Source organism: Oncorhynchus masou, chromosome 13 (genome assembly GCF_036934945.1).
Source record: "Oncorhynchus masou masou isolate Uvic2021 chromosome 13, UVic_Omas_1.1, whole genome shotgun sequence".
Taxonomy (NCBI): domain Eukaryota; kingdom Metazoa; phylum Chordata; class Actinopteri; order Salmoniformes; family Salmonidae; genus Oncorhynchus; species Oncorhynchus masou.
This window is the reverse complement of record NC_088224.1, coordinates 63553759-63566292: the sequence shown is the minus strand read 5'-3', so window position 1 is coordinate 63566292 and position 12534 is coordinate 63553759.

Here is a 12534-nt window from a genome sequence, read left to right as displayed (position 1 = left end):
TAAGACAGTAAAAAACATTTTAATTGAGTCATTAGGTAACAGGTAGTTAGTCCACTGTACTGCCTCGTTCCCTGGGAACCAATTAATGCAGCTAGTAACCTGTAGAGACCTGGGGGGCTCCTGTAGAGGCACGGCTGGTCTTGACTGCATCCCAAACGGTACCCTATTCAACTCTGGACCTTCCACTGCTTTTTTCGTTGTTCCTCTCTAATCAGGGACTGATTTAGACCTGCAACACCAGGTGTGTGCAATTAATTCTCAGGTAGAACAGAAGACCAGCACGCTCCGGAGCTCATATGGTAAGTATATAATACCCCTGATAAAGGGAATAGGGTGCAACTTGGGGGGGGGGACCTTCTGTCATCCCCTCTGGGAGGGTAGGACCTGAGAGTGTACTTGAGAGAATATAGTAGACGGTTGCTGTCCTTTGATTGTCCTCTCGTTGATCTCTTAATGACATCATCTCTCTGGTCACGATATTTAGTGTGTCATTGTGTAACTTGATAGTGCACCTGTTTCTTTGAAGTAAAACACATGTTGAAGTCTAAAGTAATGGCCTGGTGATTGATGTGTAGTGACCTTGTTGAACTTAAAGAAATGTGTTTGAAGTCAAATATGTCAAAAGTATTTTCCGGGGAGGCCTGAGTTTTAACTTTTGAACAGTTCAAACAGTTGGGATGTTTTATAGTGAACTTGTGGAACTGCTGTGTAGTGAGCTTGTGACCCATTATAGAATGAACAGGAAAACGTCATTTCTGGTTAGGTCTACCTGAGTATAAGTAAATCTTACATGCTGACCACACCGCTTCTATCATGTGCGTGAGCGTTGCAAAATGAAATGTACACATACAAGTTATTCAATCATTGCACCCACACTGCTCGCGCGCGCCAACGAGCGTCTGCATTGCCAGGCACTAAAATAGAAGTTGCTTCTATTTGTGGCGCAGAACGTGCTGAAAGTCCTGCCTCTCCCATCTCCTCATTCGCTTTTCGAAGCATATGCCCATATGGCATCTCCTCGTTGGTTATACCCACGTGGGTGATTGAAAGATGAACGGATGTTGGTTGTGATAATACACTTTATGAAAGTTAGATGCAAACTGCCATATAAAGTCCAAAGAAGAAAAATCCTGGAAGGAGGAGAGATGACTAGAAACAATTCAGTTGACCATTTTATGTGTAGATTAATTGTTGGATTAGAGGACTTTGAGCATTTCAGATAAAATAACAACTCAATATGTATATCTCAGGACAAATTAGCTAGCAGCAAGATAGCTGACTAAATAGGACAAATTAGCTAGCAACTGCAAGCTAGCCAAATTGCCATAAATGTTTCATGCTTTTCGACCTATCCCCAAATTAATATAATTGGTTCAGAGTGTGTTTCAACCTGCTTGTCGTGGGAGAACAAAATCAATTTGGGCACAATGGCGCACGAGGATGCACACGCACGTCCGGTTTGGGCATGGTGTTAGCTTTGTCCTGTGAACACCATGAGCGAGAAGAAACCTTGAGAGATAAACCACAGAAAACTTGTGGGAGGTTACAAGGAGACAAGGGCCATGCTCATGAAACTAGGAAGGAAGATAAAACACTTTCCAAAAAATAAATATAAACATGTATTGGTTAGTAATGTGTAGTATTGTGTAATAATAACATGTATGATCTATATAGAGGTTTAGTAATAAACATTAGTATCAGAGTTTAATATTAGTAAACTTTAGTAAACTTGCATAGTAAACTTTAATAATTGTTTAAATGTCTGTACTACAGGTTTTGTGGAAAATAAAACTTTTTAAGGAAAATTTAATTTACCTTCAATTAAATAAATCTTTCTCTCCCTCTGTCTTTCCCCTTGGGTGGGTGTGTGTGGGGCTTGGTTACATGGGGTCGTGTCAGGTTACAAGTGGACACACTAAATATTGTGTGAACATTCGGAGTGGATGTCATTAAGTGGTCAACGAGAGCACAACCAAAAACCAAAGGACACAGAAAACCCATCAATCACTGTTTGACAGCAACCGTCTACTACATTCTCTCCTGCCTAAGGAAGCCCAGAGTGACAATAAGGGTCCTCACTTTTACCTGAGCAGGAAAAGTTCTGGGCCTAGGTTTTACACTACAGCTGGGACTAAGGCTCCTCTATTTTCCCTGGTTAGATCACATGTCCAGGAAAAACTACAGAGGACTAACTACGTAGCCTGGGTACCAGATTGCTTGTGCTAACATTACACTCCTTGTCATTCCATACATGACAAGGAGTTGGAATGATAGTACAAACATATCTGGGGCCAGGCTTCCAACGATGACCTCTCCTCAGACTGTTGTGTTGCACCCTCATTCAGACTGAAGCTAACAAGGTAGCCCCTCAACAATACCCAGATACCTGTCAGTGGTTTCAGGACTATGCTTAATCTGGGGTCAGGAAACTGTCCCTTTGTCAGAGGCTTTCGATTGGTTTCACTGAACCATGTTTTCATTGTACATGGTGCACATAAATAAGATATCTGCTATTGTTGCCTGTCCAGCCCATTGGTGATGTTGCATACTTCTTCTACAGTGTAGAGTGCCAGGCCAGAGTCCACACACATACATTGTTATAACAGAATCATAGGCCACTAACACAGCCTGTTGCTATATACATTTTTGGACTTACAAATTAATAATATATACCCAGGGCCTCCCGAGTGGCAAAGTTGTCTAAGGCACTACATCTCAGTGTTAGAGGCATCACTACAGATCCGGGTTCAATCTCGGGCTGTGTCCCGGGCTGTGCCAGCCACAACTGGGAGACCCATGAGGTCTCAATTGGCCCAGCGTCGTCTGGGCTAGGGGAGGATTTGGCCGGCTAGGATGTCCTTGTCCCATTGCACTCTAGCGACTCCTTGTGGCGGGCCGGGCTCATGCACGCTGACTTTGGTCGCTAGCTGTGCAGTGTTTCCTCCGACACATTGGTGAGGCTGGCTTCCGGGTTAAGCGAGCAGTGTGTCAAGACGCAGTGTGGCTTGGCAAAGTCGTGTTTCGGAGGATGCATGGCTCTCGACCTTCGCCTCTCCTGAGTCCGTACGGGAGTTGCAGCGATAGGACAAGACTGTAACTACCAATTGGATATCATGAAATTGGGGAGAAAAAATTATAATAGTGAATAAACAATAATATATACCCATTGATTCTTTAAAAATATGCTGGTATGTGTTCGCTACACCAATTGCATTTCTAAGGTCAATATGGACAGCGCCCGGTGCTGAAAATTGATTAGGCATATTAACAAACAAGAGGGCTTTGTTGGGGCACTATTTAAGAAATAAGAGGTACAGTAGGCTTACTGACAGACGCAATGATTTTATCCATATACTTGTCAGTAGGCCTATAGCTATTTCCTTCAATACTGTCACCATGCACTCCTTAAATAGGCCTACCTCCTTTCTGTGTTGGACTCGGGCCTCATGTCTGGTGTGGAAAATTATCCTCTGAAAGTACCATGCATGGATTCATAATGGCATTTCAGATTGAATTCTTTGCAAACAGCGACAATTTTGTTGTAAACAAGACATACTGGTTTGTCATTGGAGACATATGCTCGATGAATCTTTTAATCGATTTGGTAGGCCTATTAACATTGGGATTTTACTTTTATAATCAGATCAAAATTATTATGTTACTATAATTGAATTTATTAGCCCACTAACCACATGTGTTAAATGTGTAGTGTAGCACACACTGTGTAGGGCTATGAATTGGGCAGCTAGTAGGCTCTTTGCTCATAGGCTAACTATGTTCTGGCACGCCGACCAGCTACAAGCTGAGGAACAAATTTGCTGGAGGCCAAACCTAGTTGCCAACCCCTGTTGTATATCGTAAATTAAATCACACCCTTCACCACCACTACCACCATCATCATCATCATCATTCAGATCATTCAAACGTGTGGATATAGGCCTAGTCGTTATCTTGAAGAACTTGTGGTTGTCTCAGTGAAGTGAAATTACTTTGTTGTTCACCAGTGCTCTCTGATGAGGAAACAACATGCAAAGTAGCCTAACAACATCACTCACAAATGGCACAGATGTGTTCGCTATATTGCACTGGTCCTCTTCAATTTTAATTCCAGGTTGCATATCAAAGTATTTAAGGGCATATTCGAATGGTCTGCTCTGCCCATAACAGTCAAGAATGGTCCATCACCCAAAGAACATCCATCCAACTTGACAAAGTGGCAAAGACACAATTGTGGGAAGCGTTGGAGTCAACATGGGCCAGCATCCATGTGGAACGCTTTTTACAACGTGTAGAGTCAATGCCCTGCCCTAAGCTGTTCTGAGGGCAAAAGGGGGTGCAACTCAATACCAGTAAGTTGTTCTTAATGTTTTGTGCTCAGTGTATATTTAATGTATTACAGTCCTTCCGAAAATACATTTAAATTGTGTTTTAATGCAAAAAAGATCCAACCTGTTCCATGTGTTCAATGTATTCCATTTACAATTCGGCTCCAGTGCGGTGTTACTTCCATACTATTATGATGCGTCTCTGTATGTGTCATGACTTCCGCCGAAGTCGGTTCCTCACCTTGTTCGAGCGGCGCGCGGCACTCGTCCCCGGTCTTCTAGCCATCATCGATCCACTTTTCATTTTCCATTTGTTTTGTCTTGTCTTCTCACACACCTGGTCTCAATTTCCCTCATTACATGCTGTGTATTTAACCCTCTGTTCCCCCGATGTCTTTGTGCGGGATTGTTTATTTTAAGTGCATGTGCACGTTTTCTCTGGTGCGCGACAGGTTTCGTACCCATTTGTTTGTGGTTCTGGTTACAGGTGGTTTTATGAATAAAACTGCTCCGTTGATTACCCAGTTTTCTCTCCTGCGCCTGACTTCCCTGCCGCCAGTTACGCACTCCCTAAGAGTATGTTCCTAGCTGCCAACTAGCTAGCCATTTAACATTGGCTAGACATGCTCTGTTTAATCTACTCTTCTCTATAAATTACTGTATTTCTATAGAACATAAGAAAGGCATTTCAACCCCCTGGAGGGCCTGTTACAAAAATGGTATCTGTTTTTCTCTATATTGTTTCCTTGACAGGTATAGGTGACCATTCGCATATCATACCATGGTAGGCATTTTTTAAATTCAATCTCACAAGTATAATAATCAAGTGAGGAGCTTAGTTTAAGCAGGTCATCATGTATTAGAAATGGTCGGTCTTATTTTTGGATTTAACATACTTTACATGTAATCAATTATTTTGCATTTGAAAGTAATAAATCATATGACTGCAGGATGCAAAGTATAATATTGTTTGATTTAGGCTATGAATTATGTTATAAGGAGAAATGTAAAGGCATCTATATTAGTGAGTATAGATGTTGGCAAATCTATCACTGAATCAAGAACAAGTTAAGGAATTATCAATTTATGTTGGCCTTTGTGATATCGTTTTAATTTACAGTATATGTAAGCTACATCACTATAGAGGATTGGCTACTCTTCTTCAAAAATGGACAGCACATCTTTACCAACCCCCAAGACCAAGGCAGCAGCTACTCTTCCCTGGGTCCTGCAAAATTAAGTGAGTTATATACAATTTAAAATGTTAAATGACATTATATTCTATAACACTTTACCCAATATATTAGGTGTGTTCCCTCAGGCCACTACTCCACTACCACATATTTTCAATACCACATCCATGTGTACCTGTGTGTAGAGTGTGTGTCTTATCATGTGTATGTGTGTCTGTGCCTGTGTCTCTTCACAGTCCCCGCTGTTCCATAACATGTATTTGTATCTGTTTTTAAAATCTGATTCTACTGCTTGCATCAGTTACCTGATATGAAATTGAGTTTCACGTACCCATTGGCTCTATGTAGTACTGTGCGTCTCCCATAGTCTGTTCTTGACTTGGGGATTGTGAAGAGACCTTTGGTGGCATGTGTTGTGGGGTATGCATGGGTGTCCAAGCTGTCTGCTAGTAGTTTATACAAACACCTTGGTGCATTCAGCATGTCAACACTTCTTACAAAAACAAGTTGTGATGAAGTCAATCTCTCTTCCACTTTGAGCCATGAAAGATTGACATGCATATTATTAACATTAGCTCTCCGTGTACATTTAAGGGCCAGCCGTATGTGCTTTGTTTGTTAATCAATTGTATGGGAGCACTGGTTTGTTTAATACTCTCATGTTTTACATACTCTCTGACACACATGATATTTCCCTTCTTTATTGTTATCTCCAGATTTATGTGTTGTACACAAACGCTATAACAGAATTGAGTAATTTAGCAGTTTTGTCCTGTGACCGGTACATTTATATTTGTTATCCTCTACGGTATAACAATATTATGACACCTAAAATCATTTGTGGCTTAATTCTGTTGTCCTGGTTGTATTATTTTTCACCAACGCCATTGTTAGGGCTGTTGCAGTGACCTTATTACCACCACACCGGAGGTCACGAGTCATGAAGGCAGTCAAATTCCACGCGACTGTTCGGTCACGGTAATTTGGCTTCTCCAAGCTCTGATGCTGTTGATGGTCATCAGTAGCCTACCAAACTTGCTATCTGCCTGGTACCAATCTATTGTCCCTCTAATGACATCAATGCAAGTGTAATCAAAATCGAATCAAAAACTTAATGAGAGCCCATGAGCTCATGTTGCGCAACATTGCTAAAGGCTATGGAATTGTGGGAGAAAACAGAGTGATGGCCTCTACTAAAAAGAGGAGGATCCCATCACCTTTCTATAGGCTAGGCCCAATAAATTATTTTATATTATTTTCTAATATTTAGCACATTGCTTAACTTTACAACAGGAGTGAAATGAACCAAAGGAAAAGCGTCCTCCATTTTCTATTTAAGTGCACAGATGACATGTATTTTGTCCCGCTGCCCCTGTTTCGAGACATAAGTATTTGATACGTAAGTATTTGATCACCTACCAACCAGTAAGAATTCCAGCTCTCACAGACCTGTTAGTTTTTCTTTAAGAAGCCCTCCTGTTCTCCACTCATTACCTGTATAAACTGCACCTGTTTGAACTCGTTACCCGTATAAAAGACACCTGTCCACACACTCAAACAGACTGTGATGAAAGAAATAAAAGCTGAAATAAATAATTTTCTCTACTATTATTCTGACATTTCACATTTTAAAATAAAGTGGTGATCCTAACTGACCTAAAACAGGGCATTTTTACTGGGATTAAATGTCAGGACTTGTGAAAAACTGAGTTTAAATGTATTTGGCTAAGGTGTATGTAAACTTCCAACTTCAACTGTACATGTTTAACTTCCATCCTCTAAGGCCAGGAGCAAAACAATGTATGAATTAATGGTTGGGTCAGAATCCCCGTTATAATCATTGCCAGTATGGATAATTAAGTAAAACCAGATGTCCAAATCCCTATCTCTATCCACGGCTAATTTAGGAAAGGTACAATTTTAGCTACCTAGCTAGCCACCGGTGGACAACGACACAACGAGATGCAACAATTCAAGTAGTTTGTGTCAATAACATATTCTTTCAATGCAATTTGATTGGAGTGATGCCAAAATACAAGCTGGCTTCCCTTGTAACGGTTTTCTTCTGGTGAAAGAGAGGCGGACCAAAATGCAGCGTGGTTAGTTTGGTACATCTTTAATAAAGATGAAAATACAACAATCTACAAAACAAGAAACGTGAAAAAACCAAAATAGTCCTATCTGGTGCCACAAACACAAAGACAGGAACAATCACCCACAAGAGACCTAAAGAATATGGCTGCCTAAATATGGTTCACAATCAGAAACAACGATAAACACCTGCCTCTGAGAACCACTCTAGGCAACCATAGACTTACCTAGAGTACTACTCTAACCACAATCCCATAACTACAAACAACCCCAGACAACACAAACCACATAAATCCCCATGTCACACCCTGGCCTAACCAAAATAATAACAAAAACACAGAATACTAAGGCCAGGGCGTGACAGTACCCCCCCCCGAAAGGAGCGGACTCCCGGCCGCCACCTAAATCCATAGGGGAGGGTCTGGGTGGGCGTCTGTCCACGGTGGCGGCTGTGGCGCTGGACGTGGACCCCATTCTAACATAGTCTCTGTCCACCTCCTTCCCGTCCCTTGATTGGCGACCCTCGCCGCCGACCCAGGCCTACTAACCCCAACAAAGGGCCCACCTGGACTGAGGGGTGCCTCACGACTGAGGAAGTTCAGGACCGAGGGGAAGCTCGGGACTGAGAGGAAGCTCGGGACTGAGAGGAAGCTCAGGCAGGTTGATGGATCTGGCAGATCCTGGCTGGCTGGTGGTTCTGGCAGATCCTGGCTGACTGGTGGTTCCGACAGATCCTGGCTGACTGGCAGTTCTGGCAGATCCTGGCTGACTGGCAGTTCTGGCAGATCCTGGCTGACTGGCGGATCCTGGCAGACTGGCGGATCCTGGCAGACTGACGGCTCTGGCAGATCCTGGTTGACTGGCAGTTCTGGCAGATCCTGGCTGACTGGCGGATCCTGGCAGACTGGCAGATCTAACGGATCCTGGCAGACTGGCGGCTCTGGCGGCTGCTGGCTGACTGGCGGCTCCTGGCTGACTGGCCGCACTGGCGGCTCCTGGCTGACTGGCGGCACTGGCGGCTCCTGGCAGACTGGCGGCACTGGCGGCTCCTGGCAGACTGGCGGCTCCTGGCAGACTGGCGGCACTGGCGGCTCCTGGCAGACTGGCGGCACTGGCGGCTCCTGGCAGACTGGCGGCACTGGCGGCTCCTGGCAGACTGGCGGCTCCTGGCAGACTGGCAGACTGGCGGCGCTGGCGGCTCCGGGCAGACTGGCGGCGCTGGGCAGACTGGCGGCACTGGCGGCGCTGGGCAGACTGGCGGCACTGGCGGAGCTGGGCAGACGGGTGCCTCAGGCGGCGCTGGGCAGACGGGTGCCTCAGGCGGCGCTGGGCAGACGGGTGCCTCAGGCGGCGCTGGGCAGACGGGTGCCTCAGGCGGCGCTGGGCAGACGGGTGCCTCAGGCGGCGCTGGGCAGACGGGTAGCTCAGGTGGCGCTGGGCAGGAAGGCTCTGGCAGCGCTGGACTGAGGAGCTCTGGCGCCTCTGGAATGAGGGGCTCTGGCGCCTCTGGAATGAGAGGGCTCTGGCGCCTCTGGAATGAGAGGGCTCTGGCGCCTCTGGACAGAGGGGCTCCGGCGCCTCTGGAATGAGGGGCTCCGGCGTCTCTGGACTGAGGGGCTCCGGCGCCTCTGGACTGATGGGCTCCGGCGCCTCTGGACTGAGGGGCTCCGGCGCCTCTGGACTGAGGGGCTCCGGCACCTCTGGACTGAGGGGCGGGAGCTCTGGCATTGCCGGACAGGCGGGAGACACCGGCTGAGCTGGAGAGGAAGGCTCTGGCAGCGCTGGACAGAGAAGCTCTGTCGCCTCTGGACTGAGGGGCTCTGGCGCCTCTGGACTGAGGGGCTCTGGCGCCTCTGGTAGCGCCGGACAGGCGGGAGCACCTGTGTTGATGGGACAGCCTGGTGCGGGGTGCTGGCACTGGTGGTACCGGGCTGGGGACACGCACCTCAGGGCGAATGCCTTGCATACTACGCCAAATCTCTTTCTTCACACTACCCCAATTCTATTAACACCTCCTCGAGTGTCTCCTCATCTCCCATCCGTTCACTCTCCTCCATTCTGTCCAATAACTCCTCGACCCTCTCAGACTCAGCCCTCAGCTTCACCGATAGCTCCGATAACATCCATGGCTCCTTACGGTAAACAAGGAGAGTTGGCTCAGGTCTGGCTCCTGACTCTGCCACACTCTCCCTGTGCCTCCTCCCAAGAAATTGTTGGGGCTGCCTCTCGGGCTTCCAGCCACTCTGCTGTGCTAGCTCCTCATAATGCCGCCTCTCTTCTTTCGCTGCCTCCAGCTCGACTTTGGGGCGGCAATATTCCCCTGGCTCTGCCCAGGGTCCTTTCCCGTCAAGGATCTCGAAAGTCCATTTCTCCAAATAGTGCAGCCTCTCCCGCTGCTGCTGCTGCTGCTGCTGCTGCTGCCTCTATTGTTTCTCCTGCTGCACCTGTCGCTTCTCCTGCTGCTGCTGTTGCCTCTGTTTACCACCGCTTGGTCCTTGGTGATTCTGTAACGGTTTTCTTGTGGTGAAAGAGAGGTGGACCAAAATGCAGTCCTATCTAGGCAGTCCTATCTAGTGCCACAAACACAAAGACAGGAACAATCACCCACAAGAAACCTAAAGAATATGGCTGCCTAAATATGGTTCCCAATCAGAGACAACGATAAACACCTGCCTCTGATTGAGAACCACTCTAGGCAACCATAGACTTACCTAGAGTACTACTCTAACCACAATCCCATAACTACAAACAACCCCAGACAACACAAACCACATAAATCCCCATGTCACACCCTGTCCTAACCAAAATAATAACGAAAACACAGAATACTAAGGTCAGGGCGTGACATCCCTTGACACTTTTTTTGGTGCACCAGGACCATTCACAGTTAAGTTCACTCAATTTAGCTCAATGCTGATTGGCAATTTTTTTATCAAGGGGCGGCCAAATGCTTGCTGGCATCACTTGCAATCCTTGCTGCGGGTGGCAACAATGTCATACTAGTTTGAACCGGACAGCATCAGATAGATGGCCGACATGTTACATCTTCTCCTGCTCCTTCCCTCCGGTGTACGACGTCGCCAGAATACTAACAGAATACTAACCTCCGGTCCTGGGATTCGTCATTACGTGCACCTGTCAATCATTATGATTTACACCTGGACTTCATTACCTTCATAATTTCCTCCCCTTTATATGTCACTCTTTTATGTTTTCTCACCAGTTGGTATTGTCCTTGTGCACCGGCGTTTAGCCACATGGATTTGTCTCGTTCCTGGTTTTGTTATTTTATTAAACGCTCTCTTCCAGGAACCTCCCACTCCTCCTGCCCTGCAAGAAACTGAGCCCCCAGTTTATGGGGCCGTTCAAGGTTCTCCGGAGTGTCAACGAAGTGACATACAGGTTGCAACTACCTAGTCACTATCGTATCTCACCCTCTTTTCATGTCTCCCTTCTCAGGGCGGTGGTTCCTGGTCCCCTCGCTGATACTGTCCCCCACGACACAGCTCCACCTCACCCCTGGACATTGAGGGGGTCCGGCGATGCTGTCAGATCCCTACTGAACTTCCGACGTCATGGAGGTTGGCTCCAGTATCTGGTGGACTTGGAGGGATATGGCCCAGAGGAGCGGTGTTGGGTTATGGTGGAGGACATTCTGGACCCCAACATCATCCGTGATTTCCACCTTTGCCACCCGGACCGACCCGCTCCTCATCCTTGGGGTCGTCCCTCTGGACGGTGTCATCCTGCGGCTGGAGCCGCGCATCAGAGGGGAGGTACTGTCACATATTCTCCTGCTCCTCCCCTCCGGTGTACGACATCGCCAGAATACTAACCATCGGTCCTGGGATTCATCATTACGCACACCTGGCACTCATCATTACTCGCACCTGTTTGTCATTATGATTCACACCTGGACTTTACCTTCATAATTTCTTCACCTTTATGTCACTCTCATGTTTTCTCATCAGTTACCGGCATTTAGCCACATGGATTTGTCTCGTTCCTGGTTTTGTTGTCTTATTAAATGTTTCACCTGCACCTGCTTCCCGACTCACAGCTCCGTTATTACACTACACATAGAGAGACAGAGGGGCGCTGTTTCGCTCGCTCAGATGCTTTCTCCGGTGAGATACATTCAGCCTCTTATGAATTGAAGAAAAATTCTGAAACGCAGAGAAAGATAAACTATTTATCTTTTTCTTGGTCAATCTTTCTTGGCATCCATGAATACACACCACTCCTGGGAAGCCAGGCCCAGCCAATCAGAATGAGTTTTCCCCCACAAAAGGGCTTTATTACAGACTATAATTTTCAAAAAACAAAACTATAACCTTCATTCCAGAGCCTGGGTGCCGAGCAGTTATGCCAAATTGGCCACTGGTAACCATACCAGCCTACTTAGTTTCATTCATACCAAGTAGCACACAGGAGTAGCAACTCAGCTTGAATAGACCTGCTAGTCATTGAAAAAACATTTTATGATGGAGACAAGTCATAGGTTTAAATATCATCTATGGTTTTAAAAAATCTACATCTCCTTCCCGAAATAATAGTAGCACCAATCCATAAGCAAGCTTGCTCACTGTCTAACAATAGTGGATAGGCAAAATTAACCTACTTTTCATTTGTAGCCAAAGGCATATCCCATCTAAATGTTTTTGAGTTCTGTGAGATCTTTTATTTTGGCACACCTTGCTTTTGTCACCCAGACTTATTTTGCTTATCTTCCAAATGTTAAAACAGGAATGGCCAGTCTTCCACCTGGAAAGCTACTGGGTAGCCTACCCTATAGACTTTTGTTTCAGCCCTGCTCTAACACACCTGATTCTACTAATTAGCTGCTGATCTTGACTTTGATTAGCTAAATCAGGTGTGTTAGAGCAGGGCTGGAACAAAAGACAACCTAGCTCTAAAGGATATTT